This window comes from Scylla paramamosain, chromosome 22 (genome assembly GCF_035594125.1).
Source record: "Scylla paramamosain isolate STU-SP2022 chromosome 22, ASM3559412v1, whole genome shotgun sequence".
NCBI classification, from domain to species: Eukaryota; Metazoa; Arthropoda; class Malacostraca; order Decapoda; family Portunidae; genus Scylla; species Scylla paramamosain.
The window spans coordinates 14,333,098-14,347,429 of record NC_087172.1 but is presented as its reverse complement, the minus strand read 5'-3'; the positions used below and the strand labels follow the sequence as shown (position 1 = coordinate 14,347,429).

Sequence of the window (14,332 nt, the reverse complement as noted above, 5' to 3'; positions counted from 1 at the left end):
CTCGCCTCCAGTTCAATCAGTCCACCTTCCTTTCATTCAACTTCTCAACTCCACCACTTCAAAAAATATTTCGCCTTTATTCTATAAGTGTGTGCCTCTGTTCTCTTTACATGCCTTAATCTCCCTCTTATCGTGTCCTCTTGTCGGGGAAATGAGAGGAAAACTACTGGCAAAGTGTTCTATTCATTGACTTCATTGTGTTGTCTGGTTTCCTGCCGAGGGAGAGGGAGGGAGAGGGAAGGAGAGGGAGGGAAGGAGAGACGGATGAAGTCATTGGAGAGAGAGAGATAGAGAGAAAAGAGCATGCACGGTCCATCATCGCCGCAGGAGGAGGAGGAGGAGGAAGCGGAGGAGGAGGAGATGAAGTAGTAGTAGTAGTAGTAATAGTACAGTAACAGGTTGGGAGGTGGAGGAGGTGGGTGACATAAGAAAGTGAAGGAGGAGGAGGAGGAGGAGGAGGAGGAGGAGCCCACGAGGTAATGACAGCTCCCGACCACCCACCACTCTGATCCATCACCGATAACAATTTGGGCCCGCAGGAGGAGCAGAAGGAGGAGGAGGAGGAGGAAGTAAAAAAAAAAATAAAAAATAAGAGAAATGAAACAGGTGAGGTGTAAGACGCAAAGAATTGAGAGAGAGAGAGAGAGAGAGAGAGAGAGAGAGAGAGAGAGAGAGAGAGAGAGAGAGAGAGAGAGAGAGAGAGAGAGAGAGAGAGAGAGAGAGAATGCTGCCTGGCCATTATATATTTAGGAAGGCAAATACTCACGCATACATTCACACAAACAGGATTATAAATGAAAAGAAAAAAAAACACTATTCACAAGAAGATTCACACACACACACACACACACACACACACACACACAAAATAATCACACACTTACTGCCAATTCACCTCACTCACCTTCCTCCTCGATTACTGTCAGAAACACACACACACACACACACACACACACACACACACACACACACACACACACGTGGAGTTCTGATACTTTTTAACTTCTTCTCTCGTACACTAACGGTAGTAGTCTTGCGAGTAACTCTGAAGAAAAACAAGTAAGAGATGAGAGAGAGAGAGAGAGAGAGAGAGAGAGAGAGAGAGAGAGAGAGAGAGAGAGAGAGAGAGAGAGAGAGAGAGAGAGAGAGAGAGAGAGAATGTTAAAAGGACTTCTCTACAACCCATGTCCTCAAATCTTAGTAATGCTCCTCCTCCTCCTCCTCCTCCTCCTCCTCCTCCTCCTCCTCCTCCTCCTCCTCCTCCTCCTCAGAGACAAGATCAGCGCCCGCCCCTCAGACTCGCTTCTCGTAATCACTGACACCCCCAGATCACCATCACTACGATTCCCGCGCGATACTGGCGGCCCGAGGGAGGCTGGGAGCACGAAAGGCTGCCGGGAAACACCAAGGGACACTGGAAACACTTCTGTCCGCATCTTCACTACTTTCAAAAGCTCTAGTCGAGGTTATACGGGTTTTTAAGGGTGTTTTTACGGTTCTATGGATAGACTAACATGATTTTTATATTATTAACAGGATAAATGCACTTGAGAAATCAGGTAATCAGGCTTGGAAATAGCCGTGGTGAGAATGCGGAGGATTTTAAAATACTGTTCTTTATTCTGAAACGTTTCTGTGCCACACCACTGCTTTGAAAGGGCACTAGTCGAAGTTACACAGGTTTTTTTACGGTACTGGTGACAGATTAACAAGATTTCTACATGACTGACAGGAGAAACACTCTTGGGAACTGGACTAATGATCTCTACGCCCTTCGGAAATCAAATCCAATGACAATTCTTTTAATACGAGTAAAAAAATGTCCAAACTTCACTGTAAATGGCTAAATCGCATTAGTGTCGCAGAAGGAAAGGGTTCAAGATTACGACACCCTGAAGAAAACGTGAGAAGAAGTGAATGAAGACGTACGGCACTGTAATTTGAAGGAGATCAGGGGGAGTAAGACAGGAAGGGAATGAGTGATTTTAAAGATAAGACGCCAGGGAAGGACACCATGGAGACTGGCGGTAAGAGGCGTCAGGGAGTAGGAGAGAGAAATGGAGGAGGAAATAAAGGAAATAAAATAAAGAGACGGAGAAAATACGATGATGATGGAAAAGGTGATACAGAAGTTATGAAAGGATTTGGGGCTGGTGGCGTCAGGGAGTAGAAGACAGAGAGAGAAAGAGAGAGATAGATGGATGAAGAAAATAAGAGGAAGAGATCGACAAGGAAAAAAGGAAATACGATGATGATGAAAAAGGAGCCAGAGAAGGAAGCTATGAGGACCTTATTAGCATTTTTTAAAGTGAACCAATACCAAAATTACATCGTTTTTTTTTTCCTTTTACTTTCTTATACTTTTCTCATGTTTTCCCTGCTTTATATATATTTTTTTTACATTTATCCTTCCTTCCTTCTTAATTCTTCTTTTACTACAATTCCTCCATCATTTATTACCCTTTACTTATTATCTTCCATGCTTTACTTACTAATATCTCGTCAAACAGTGGAGTTTTATTTCCTACTTAATCTTCCTTTACGTCTACTTAACTTAATTACCCCCAAACAACTCTCCTCTTCATCTCTAACCACTAAGACATTCTACATTGGTATCCCTAAATAACTTCTCATACCCAGCCTCTGTACTGTAGGGAAGACATATTAACCTTTCATCCCCTTATTCCGAGTGTCTGTGCAAACTTCCCGGGGCTCACAATGGCAGCGCAGGACAGTCTTGGCAGTAAAAGGAACAAAAACGCGCAATGAATTCTGTAGACGCGCAAATGTTCCGCCTGAGGAGAATTAGTGTTTTAATTAGATGACAGATGTTGATTGAGAGAGAGAGAGAGAGAGAGAGAGAGAGAGAGAGAGAGAGAGAGAGAGAGAGAGAGAGAGAGAGAGAGAGAGAGAGAGAGAGAGAGAGAGAAACAAGAAAAATGGAGGGGAACACAGAAAAATATAATAAAGAAGAAGAAGAAGAAGAGAGAGAGAGAGAGAGAGAGAGAGAGAGAGAGAGAGAGAGAGAGAGAGAGAGAGAGAGAGAGAGAGAGAGAGAGAGAGAGAGAGAGAGAGAGAGAGAGAGAGAGAGAGAGAGAGAGAGAGAGAGAGAGAGAGAGAGAGAGAGAATGTCCGGGACTCGCGCTACACACACACACACACACACACACACACACACACACACACACACACACACACACACACACACACACACACACACACACACACACGAAAAAAAAGACACACGAAAAAAAAAAAGACAAGAAGCGGACTGACTAATAATGATGATGCATTCTGGGAGGAGGAGCGGAAGTCGATATATATAATACAAGTAGAGCAGAATTTATTTAATGTTCCACCACCGCCTCCGCTGCTGCCGCTGGTGGTGGTGGTGGTGGTGGTGGTGCCGGGTACTCCTATCTCTATCCGTCATCTCACCGCCAATTTACCGCACGACTAATGATGATAATGACCGTGATAATAATAATGATAATAGTGATAATAATAGTAATAGTAATGATGGTAATGGTGATGATCTAGTAGTAGTAGTAGTAGTAGTAGTAGTAGTAGTAGTAGTAGTAGTAGTAGTAGTACACTATCTATACACACGTACTTTCACTAATACTATCATTCATTTCCACGACTACTTTACTACTACTACTACTACTACTACCACCACCATCACCACCTGGCCTCTACCCAAACATCTGGTGGTGCTGCTGCTGCCTCGCCTCCTCGCGCGCTGTGCAGTGAGGCGCGAGCAAGATGAGTAAACTAGGAGACCATGTTCTCTTATTACCGCGATTAATTGAGAGGACGTGGATGAGGAGGAGGAACAAGAGGAGGAGGAACAAGAGGAGGAGGAGGAGAATGGGTACTTGGATGAGGAGAAAGAGGAAGGTGGACAGGACGATGAGGAAGAGAAGGAGGAGGAGGAGGAGGAGAGGGGCAGAGGAAAGAAGATAATGGAGACGAGAACGATGAGGTAGTGAAAATGAATAAGTAAATAAACTAAAAATTTCAACTAGAATACAAGACACTATGAAGAGACAGACAGACAGACAGAAACACACACACACACACACACACACACACACACACACACACACACCTAATAAGGCAGCACTAGTGGAGATGATAGGGAGGAGAAAGATGAAGAGTAGGAGAAGAATACTGCTAAGTGAAGGTCCTGGCGAGAGAGAGAGAGAGAGAGAGAGAGAGAGAGAGAGAGAGAGAGAGAGAGAGAGAGAGAGAGAGAGAGAGAGAGGGAGGGAGAGCGCCCGTGGTCAACCCTGAGGCGAGGCGGCCACCCAGCACACAACGGAAATTAGATGACAATATCAGAGGAACTTTAAGAGTACATTAAAAACATAAATAAAGAGAACGGCCACAATCATGCTATCACAAAAATCAACAGAAGCACAAGGGAACACAAAGGAAGGCCGAGACGGGGAAGGAACGCAGAACGGGAAGGGAGCTGCAGATACAACGATGGAGCCGAAGTCTTTCCCAGTGTGTTTTGGGCCAAGGCAAGCATGAAGCCCTTGTCCCGCGCCCCGCCGAGCCTGAGATGGTATCAAGGCAAGGATTGGATTATGTGGGGATTATGTGGCTTCTGTGATTCGCACCCTTTATTATCTCTCTCTCTCTCTCTCTCTCTCTCTCTCTCTCTCTCTCTCTCTCTCTCTCTCTCTCTCTCTCTCTCTCTCTCTCTCTCTCTCTCTCTCTCGCCTGATTGCATCTCTCGGGACACTGTGGGTTTAAGTCGTGTTGGCGTTGCAATGACGAGAAACAGATGGGTGTCGCGATCACTGCCTGGGTTACGAGTCCAAATGGTGACTTCCTCGTGCGTCACCATTTGGACTCGGAACCTCCCTAGTACGTGCCAGCATGTTTTTAACTTTTTTCTTTTAGTCTCTTTTCGTATCTTTTTACTTTTATTGTACTGGACTGCTGCGTGTGTTGAGTTTATTATTATTATTATTATTATTATTATTATTATTCCTTATATCTCATTCCAAAAAAGAAAAATGTTTGAATTTTCTCTCTCTCTCTCTCTCTCTCTCTCTCTCTCTCTCTCTCTCTCTCTCTCTCTCTCTCTCTCTCTCACTACTACTACTAATAATAATAATAATAATAGTAATAATAATTATAATAATAATAAGTCATAATAACAATGCTGTCTAAAAACAATCAAGCAATTTATCTAAACAAAACCTTTTCATATATATATTTTTTTTTAAATGCAAACGAAGATAAAAGAAATTAAATGCAATGATACAAAATGCAAAGGATAATGACGAGGCATCTATTTCTTTTTACCATTTCTTTCCTTTAATTTTATTTTGTCATTTTTTTTCCTCTCTCTCTCTCAGGGTACAAAAATTAAAGGAACGGCAGGCAGCAATATAATAAGTCAGTGCCCGGCGAGATCACCACCTCAGTACGATGCATGAACTCAGAGAGGCAGTACGCATCCTCTCTTTCTCCCTCTCTCTCTCTCTCCCTCTCTCTAGACACGATGCCTAAAAGAGGGATATTCACTATTGAAGGAGGCGGTGAAGGAGATGTTAGTTAAAAAAGGTTTATTTCCTGAAGGTTAAAAAAAAGTTGATGGGTGTCTCTCTCTCTCTCTCTCTCTCTCTCTCTCTCTCTCTCTCTCTCTCTCTCTCTCTCTCTCTCTCTCTCTCTCTAGCTATCTCTTTTAGCCACCCTCTTTATCACACCCTCATTTGCTCTTCGTTTCTCTGTTATCCCTTATTTTCTGCTTTCATAGCCGTAATTTGCATTTATTTTATCTCCACCGCCGCTTACTTTTCTTGTATTAAACCGCTTATGTATAAAGATGAAATAAAACTGTCATTATTACTATCAAGACAATGTTTAAGCGTGTACAGTACGGTAGGTTAGACTGAATTGATAATGCGATGCGGTATCTGAGATGTTTATGTTGAAAAGTAGTTAAATATATTGGTACTTTTTTTTTTTTCTTTCGCTGTGTGTAATGACGCCTCAGCTGTGAACGAGGGCAGTTGACGTAACTTCTCTAGCAGATTACAACTTTCTTCACTTCACTGCTGCGTCTCGATACTACCCCTTCGCTATCTGAGTTCGCGATATTGAAAAGTAACATATCCACGTTTCGATGGTTATTTTCTCTCCGTGCTTCACTACCTGAGCTGCGAACGAAGGTAAATGATATAATTTCTCTACTGTAAATAACCATGGCTTACATCTTACTGTTTCTCGAATCTCCTTGCAAACTTCTCTCTTTCCTCACACGCATCAACAAGTATTCCCTCACGCCACCCATCATCTCTTGCTCCTTATACTTTAGTTTCTTATCTCTTCCCTCACTCCTTCGTCCCTCCTTCCCCTTACTGTTTATTGACACTCCTCCTTGCAGCCTTGTTCTTTCTTTCTTCTCAGCGCAATAGATATTCCCTCACGCTGCCCCGTCATCTCTTGCTCCTTATCCTTTACTTTCTCGTCTCTCTTCCACCACTTCGCCCTGTCATCCCCTCATTCCTAACCCTCTCATCCTTGCCCTCTTAATCCTTGCTCTCTTCCTTCTTGCCTTCCTTAGCCCCTCCTCCCCTCATTTCAAACCCTCTCATTCTTGCCCTTCGCTCCTCACCTGTCACCTTCCATTCCTGTCCTTCCCTCTCTGGTCCTCGCTTCAGTCCTTGCTCCCCGCCTGCCCCCAGTCTGCTACCCTTCCTTCCCCGCTCTCCTTGCTCCTTGCTCCTCGCCCGCCGCCTCTCCCCCGTCACCCCCGTCGCGAGTAACAAACAACACACACCGCGGCCTGCCATTATCCGCCACAACACTGTTCCCGGGTAATTGGTATCACAGCAAGCAGGCGCAGGATGGGAGCAACTGTGTGTCTGTCTCCAGTCACGCAGGCCGCCTTCCCGGGCCGCCAATTACCAGGTCCGTGCAGGCAGGCAGGCAGGCAGGCAGACAGACAAGGTAGGCAAGACGAGAAAGGCAGACAGGCAGGCGCACAGACAGACATACATACATACATACATACACGTTACTAGTTTGGGAAGTCATTGACGATAATGAGAGGGAAAGAAAAATAAAAGAAATAGAAAGAAAAAGGCGAATGAAAAGCAGTCTCTCTCTCTCTCTCTCTCTCTCTCTCTCTCTCTCTCTCTCTCTCTCTCTCTCTCTCTCTCTCTCTCTCTCTCTCTCTCTCTCATAGCGGGGTGCCATATTTAATGTAGTCTTTGCGAGGCATTAAGTCTCCTCGTCGTGGTCGTTTCATGGGCAGGTGAGCGGCGCGAGCGGGGCGGTGCGCGGCCCGCGGTGCGCAGAGTACCTCACCGCCACGCCGCCGCCAGGGATGTGTGTGTGTGTGTGTGTGTGTGTGATAAGAGAGAGAGAGAGAGAGAGAGAGAGAGAGAGAGAGAGAGAGAGAGAGAGAGAGAGAGAGAGAGAGAGAGAGAGAGAGAGAGAGAGAGAGAGAGAGAGAGAGAGAGAGAGAGAGAGAGAGAGAATTTTCCTCAATAGACCTTAATTCACATATTAATGATAATGATGATGAAAGCAATAATAATAATAATAATAATAATAATAATTATAATAATAATAATATCAGTAAGAACGTTCGCCATGTCAGTCTCTCTTCTTCACAGCAATGCGGCACAATTTGAGAATAAGAACCGATATCACTCAAAACAGACTGACGATGAACGACACTGAAAAATAGCGTCTTAATAATAACAATAATAATAATAATAATAATAATAATAAATCCATCTATATCAAAACTTATGAGCAAAAGGCAAAACACAACTGGCCTGCTGATATCTTCCCAAGTTGTTCCCTTCTTACTCCCTAAATAAAAAAAAGTTCTCCAAGCTGTGCCATTCTTGCTCCGAAACCAAACTCTATGAAGCCTGTTATTTTGCTACGAGACTTTCCATGCACTCACTTGTACTACATCTTCAGGCGCAGTGTTATCAGTTGGCACGTGACTCCTTTCTCCGGTCAGTAATTGAAAATGTATGACGGAACAATAATTTCCCCCCGACTAAGTTTCGTGAAGTTCTTGAGATTATATGTTAGGATAGGTTGGGCTGAGTTGGGTTAAGTTAGGTTAGGTTAGGGTATGGTTAGGTTGGGGCAGGTTAGGTTAAGTTAGGTTAGGTTAGGTTAAGGTGAGTTAGGTTAGGTTAGGTTAAGGTGAGTTTGGTTAGATTAGGTTAAGGTGAGTTAGGTTAGGTTTAGGTTAGGTTAGGTTAGGTCAAGTTGAGTTAGGTTAGGTTAGGTTAAGGTGAGTTAGGTTAGGTTAGGTTAAGGTGAGTTAAGTTAGGTTAGGTTAGGTTAAAGTGAGTTAGGTTAGGTTAGGTTAAGGTGAGTTAAGTTAGGTTAGGTTAGGTTAGGTTAAGGTGAGTTAGGTTAGGTTAAAGTGAGTCAGGTTAGGTTAGGTTAAGGTGAGTTAAGTTAGGTTAGGTTAAGGTGAGTTAGGTTAGGTTAGGTTAGGTTAAGGTGAGTTAGGTTAAGGTGAGTTAAGTTAGGTTAGGTTAAGGTGAGTTAAGTTAGGTTAGGTTAGGAAGTCAAATCTCACTGACTTTTGCTCTTCCCACCCTGAAAACCCCAGATTTCCACCACGCCCCTGGAATCAAACACGGGGAAGGAGGGAAATGAGACTGGGAAATGAGTCAGTAAAACAACAATTAGCTAAACCTGAGTACTTTCACCGCAGCATATTGACATCTGGAGGAGGGAGAACGACGGTGCGATAATGTGAAAACCCATCTAGCATTATTTCAACACGGGCGAGTTCATTACTTAGTGGAGGAGAGGGAGTGGGAAAGAGGAGAGGCGGGAGAGGGAGGGCTGGAAGGCGACTAAGATAGCTTTGAGAACCCACTGTATATATCTCAACACTACGAATATAAGGTATTGGTCTGGGCGAGTCTATTGCTAACGTAGGGGAGGGGCGTGGGGGAGCGGAAGAACAGGACAGTGGAGAGAGAGGGATGGCGGGGGGGGAGAAGAATAGCGGGAAAACGACCAGTTAACAAGGTCATTTAACATTGACTAATTACAACCACTGATGTATTGTGAAGTAGAAAGATTGTCAGTAATTATGAAACGATGAAGTAAAAATGACATATAACTAACAAAGAACAATAAACAGGCAATAATAGAGAAGATAACTACCACCACCACCGCCACCAACACCACTGCCCAGCCTGGCCCCCAAGCACCCGGCGGTTATTATTCATTAGAACACTTTACACGCCCTTCCTCCACCGTCAGCCTCGCCCCCACGCCCTTGCAACACTCAGACAACACTCACCGCTCTCCTGGACGCCCGAAGTGTTCCAAAAGGTGTTTGTTATCACTAATAAAAGGGTATCAACACACGCAAGGCCTAACACGTCCGCGCAGCTCCAGACCTCCCGCGACTGTTTAGTGGGGGCGAGGAGTCCGTGAGCTGCGGGGACGTCACTGCCAAGGTATAAAGTGGAAGTGATTAGAAATTTCTTGCCTGGAGCGGTTAAAGTCACGGGCATACTGCATTGGATTATAAAAATTGCATAAAAATAGTAGTGATAGGTAGAACTTAAATTTAAGAGTGAAGAAGGTAAAAAAAATAAATAAAATATAGCTAAAAAGTCTTGATCTTGCTTGTCACTGTCTGATGCCCCGATGAAAACACGGAATTAATGAGCACTACAATAGATGCATCACTAGCATTCACTTCCCACCTTGACAGAGAATTAAGTCAACTCAAAAACGGTACAATAGTAGATAAGGAAACTAAAATAAAGGTAACTGCCAATAGAACAAGGGACTGAAGGGAACTAGGGGAAGGGGAGGACTCCTATACCTGGGGAGGGGGGGGAGGGTGAAAAGATGGCACGATATTTGAATCTATAAACAACAGTTATCTTCCCCCTTGGTCTGTTGTAGGTACAGTAAGCCTTTCGGGAAGATTATTTGAGGCCTTTTTGATAATGTTGGGTGAGAGAGAGAGAGAGAGAGAGAGAGAGAGAGAGAGAGAGAGAGAGAGAGAGAGAGAGAGAGAGAGAGAGAGAGTGTGTGTGTGTGTGTGTGTGTGTGTGTGTTAAGACCAGGGACAAGGGAACATAATAGCAGGCTCTCCCTCGTTTATCTCATTGTACATCAGGTAGTGTAGTCCTCACACACAGCCCTGTCAGGACCAACACGTCTGCTGGTGCTGGTTCTTCATTTGTGTTCCTTTATGTTCCCTCTCAAGTTGCCTTCTATACGTCACGCAGGAAACACGGCGGCAGTGCTGGTAAGTATTAGTTGTGTCCCTCCTCGTCCCTACTGCAGGAGTCGTAATGATGATGATGACGATGATGATGATGATGGTGGTGACAAGCAAGAGGAAGAGGCGGAGGTCAAAAAGAGTGAGAAAAACTCGGAAGAGGAGGAGGAGGAGGAGGAGGAGGAAGAGGAAAAAGAAGAGCTGGAAAAACAGAAAAACAAGGAACACTCACAGACGCGAAGCAAGGAAGATAAAACCACTAACAAGCGCACTAACCATTCCTAATTTTCAAACAGTACAAGAAAACACACACACACACACACACACACACACACACACTCGCAGTCACTCCAAGCGCGGAACACGAAAAAACACCCTTGAAGATAAGAAATAAACTCACCACCATCAGTACCACCACCACCACCACCATCACCACCACCACTTAACTCTCGTCTTGAACTCCTTACGCTCAAAAAACATCCTCTACTTACACCTCTCAATTGCAGCGTCAAAAAGAAGAGCGCGGGAAGTCACTAAGATCCCACCAACAAAACCCAGGTACACCTCGTGACGGCGGCAACGCGGGGCGCCTCACCACGGGGTCACTGTTATGCCGCCCCCTGCAGAGCCACGCACGCAAGCATTCCAATATTTACTCCTTGCTTCCTGCGATTATTGTGCGGGGGCGCGCCGTGGTGGAGGTGGTGACGGCTGATGAGGGCACGGAGAGGTAACATACGGAAGGCGCTGCGGTGTGCGGAAGAAAAGGGAAATAAGGAACATGTCAAGATTACTGTCGCTGCAAACGTTAGGGTGTGGAGACTCAGGTGGCTTGGGCAAAAGGCCTTGGGTGTGTGTGGAATGAGGGGTGCTGGGTGTGGGGGAGGGAAAGGGGTGCGTGGTGTGAGACAAGGTGGCTGCTGCGTGGTGCCACTTCCCGGCCAGGCAGGCAGTGCGTGTGAATGGTCCAGCTCCTCGTCTGCCAGGGGTCAGCTTAAACCCCTGTTACTCTTCTCCTCCCTCCCTCCCTCCCTTCACCCCTTCAGCCCTCCCTCTCTCGCGATGAAGTCATTAGCACCTGGCGAGGCACCAGCCCTGGAAAGTACCAGGCAGCCCTGGCCCGCGGCTTCTGCAGCCTACAGGTGTCGTAGTGACCTTCCTGGGCAGCGAAAGGGTGCCGCTGCTGCCGCCGCCGCCGCAGGACAACCGCCATTATTGTGCACTTTTATGCAAGAGTTTAGCTGCAGCAGCACAGCGAGCGCCGGCAGCTCACCAGCAAGACGCAAAGCACTACAAATTAAAATAAACTGATACATGTTTAGTGGCCGTCAGTCACGACAGTTAACAGGAAGCTGCTGCTTGCTGAAGTCACAGCACGCACTGCTATTGTGTATGTCTATACTTTCATATATATATATATATATATATATATATATATATATATATATATATATATATATATATATATATATATATATATATATATATATATATATATATATATATATATATATAATTGTCAGTTTTGGTGGTGATTGAGGAAAGCGATGAGAGATGAAGCGCCGCGTTATCTCGGTGCTTCAAATCCTGAACCAGCGCTCCAGCCGCCGTTAGTCAGACGCACCTGGCAATTCCCTTTTTACCGATCTTACTTCCCCGGATTTACCTCCGTCAGCGCCTTTATCAGATCTAAGCGTCATGATGTCATAATTCGCGGTAATCGCCGGGTTGGTCCCCCAGCGTGCAGTTAGCGCCGTCAGCAGCCGGTCCCGCAGCCCGCCGCTCCCCGCCCGCAGCAGCCACCCGCGTTCACCGCAGCCACCCACAGTCCTCCACGCCCCCATCACCCCCACGCCTCCACGCCTCCAAGGCGCCGCCTTCACTCACTCACACACACACACACACACACACACTCTTCCTCTACCGCCATGAATAAACTTTGAAAATGAATGAGAATGTTAGTGGCCCTTCATTACTTAGGCTGCCTCTCCCCTCAGGACTGGCTGCCAACGCTCGCAAAAACCACCTAGCGCTGCACTCAGGATCCAATACCCCAATGGCCCCACACACACACACACACACACACACACACACAAGGAACGGTAAAGTTTAGTTAGAATAATGTTACTCATACTTGATCTCAAAGCTTCAGGGTGATCTACTGGCTTCCTTCTCTTATCTAAACAGTTCAGCTTCATCAAGAGTCTACAATTAAGTCCAGTTCCTTCATTACCTTTGCGTCATGGAGCCAGTGGGTGACCTAACATGCTCCCTTCACCTCCACCTCTCTCCTTGAGCGTCGCCTTGACTCTCTTCCTTCTCTCACGGTCTCTTTCTCACTCTTCCTTGCAGTACCTTCCCATCCAGCCTCTTTCTCACTCTCCCTTGCAGTACCTTCCCATCCAGCCTCTTTCTCACTCTCCCTTGCAGTACCTTCCCATCCAGCCTCTTTCTTAAGCCTTCCTCTCTCCCTCCTGTCACAGCTTCTTCCTCACGCCTTCCGTCCCTTTACATCAGTGGTTTTTAGACTGGGGAAAATTATCCCACGTGGGTTATATAACAAATTTTGGAGGGTAATGAAGTGACACAAAAAGAAGGGTTTGATAATTACTGCTTTTTCATCCTCCATTATGCCTTCATCCATCTCTCCTTTCACAGCCTATATTCACTCACCCTTTACTCACCCTTCACTCACCCTTCACTCGCAGCACCCAAGCCAGCTACCAGATTACATAGCACACACACATACACATATACATACACACACACACGGCGGCACCTTTGCCCAAACAGGTGGGGGGGGGAGGGAGGAGTGTAGAAAGTAAGAAGCCTAGATGCGTGCACGGTACCTCTCCCTCTCCTACTCATTAAGATCAGGTAATGAAGAGAAGAAAGATGATAATTGTCGCTAAGGAGAAGAATTATGCTTGTCGTCGTTACGGTTTCTGTGTTGGTTTGATTCGCGTTGATAAGAGCGTCGTGGCGCGTGCGGGGCCAAACTACATTCACTGACTAATAAACCGAAGCTGCGACAGGAAGGGGGGCGTCTTTTTTATTCCCCTGATTTCTTATTTATTCATTTATTCTTTTGTTTGTCTTGCCAGTGTATTTTTCTGTTCATTAGTTTATCTCTTGTTCGGCTACACTATCAGCTCATTAATTCATCAGGTCACTTGTTAATCTGTTTACTTATGTATCTGTTCATCTTCGCTGCCTCTATTACTTGAAAACACAAGGCTTTCACTCCCACACGAAACCTGCTGTCAGAACACGAGAGAAAGAGAGAGAGAGAGAGAAGAGCAGATACCAGAATACCTATCTATCTGTAACGAGGGCACCTGTTTAATTACTACTACTAATGAACTACAAGTGGAAGAACTGGATAGATACAGAACAAGGCTCTCTCTCCCCACATCTACATTTTTTCACTCGTTCCAAATTTCAATTCTATACTTTCACTCCTTCATTGCGACCTACTCAATCACTGCCCTGTGACTGTGGCGCCTCGCTGTGAACTATTAAAGCCACACAGACGCCAATTAGTGACACAGGAGAAGTCAATGTGGGGGTGACGACTTCCCTTCCCTTCAGTCAAGCCTCTTATGACCTTGTCGTGGCGCCTTGCACTTAGTAACTCTCCGACAGCTGGTATCGCTTCCTGAGTTTCATTAACTTTTCCACAGCGATATGAGACAATTAACAGCACCAGAAGTAATGCATGAAGTCTTTTTAAACATCTACAAGAAAGAAGGAGATTAAAAAGAAGAGATTCTGTAATTTCTATGCAGTTTAAAGATTGGAGATGGCTGTTAATCAAGTTATGTCCCACAGTGATCAGTAATTAAAGGTGTACCAAACAGCTAAGGAAGGGTAAGGTAACGATGTGGTTCTGAGAGATGCTACTGACAGCGAGTGATGATAATAATAATGAAGAAATGTATTGGTCGCGTAAACTCTATGAAATCTGTCTTGTGCGTTTTCTATACTTGCTCGCGGCTTAAATATTAAACATTATCTTTTCAAGCTTTACTTCAAACCACCACCTCGAATGACATCGTGTCCAAACGGTTAAAAAAA

The 14,332-nt window shown here is 45.2% G+C and overlaps 1 long non-coding RNA gene across 1 annotated transcript in view; it reads right to left on the bottom strand.

Moving 5' to 3' along the window:
• The window catches only part of LOC135111861 (uncharacterized), a 25,076-nt gene extending 15,393 nt beyond the window's left edge, over nucleotides 1–9,683 (bottom strand). Inside the window, exon 1 of the long non-coding RNA XR_010273929.1 lies at nucleotides 9,317–9,683. This is a non-coding gene — a long non-coding RNA (uncharacterized LOC135111861). The remainder of the gene's footprint in view (nucleotides 1–9,316) is intronic.
• Nucleotides 9,684–14,332: the final 4,649 nt, after the last annotated feature.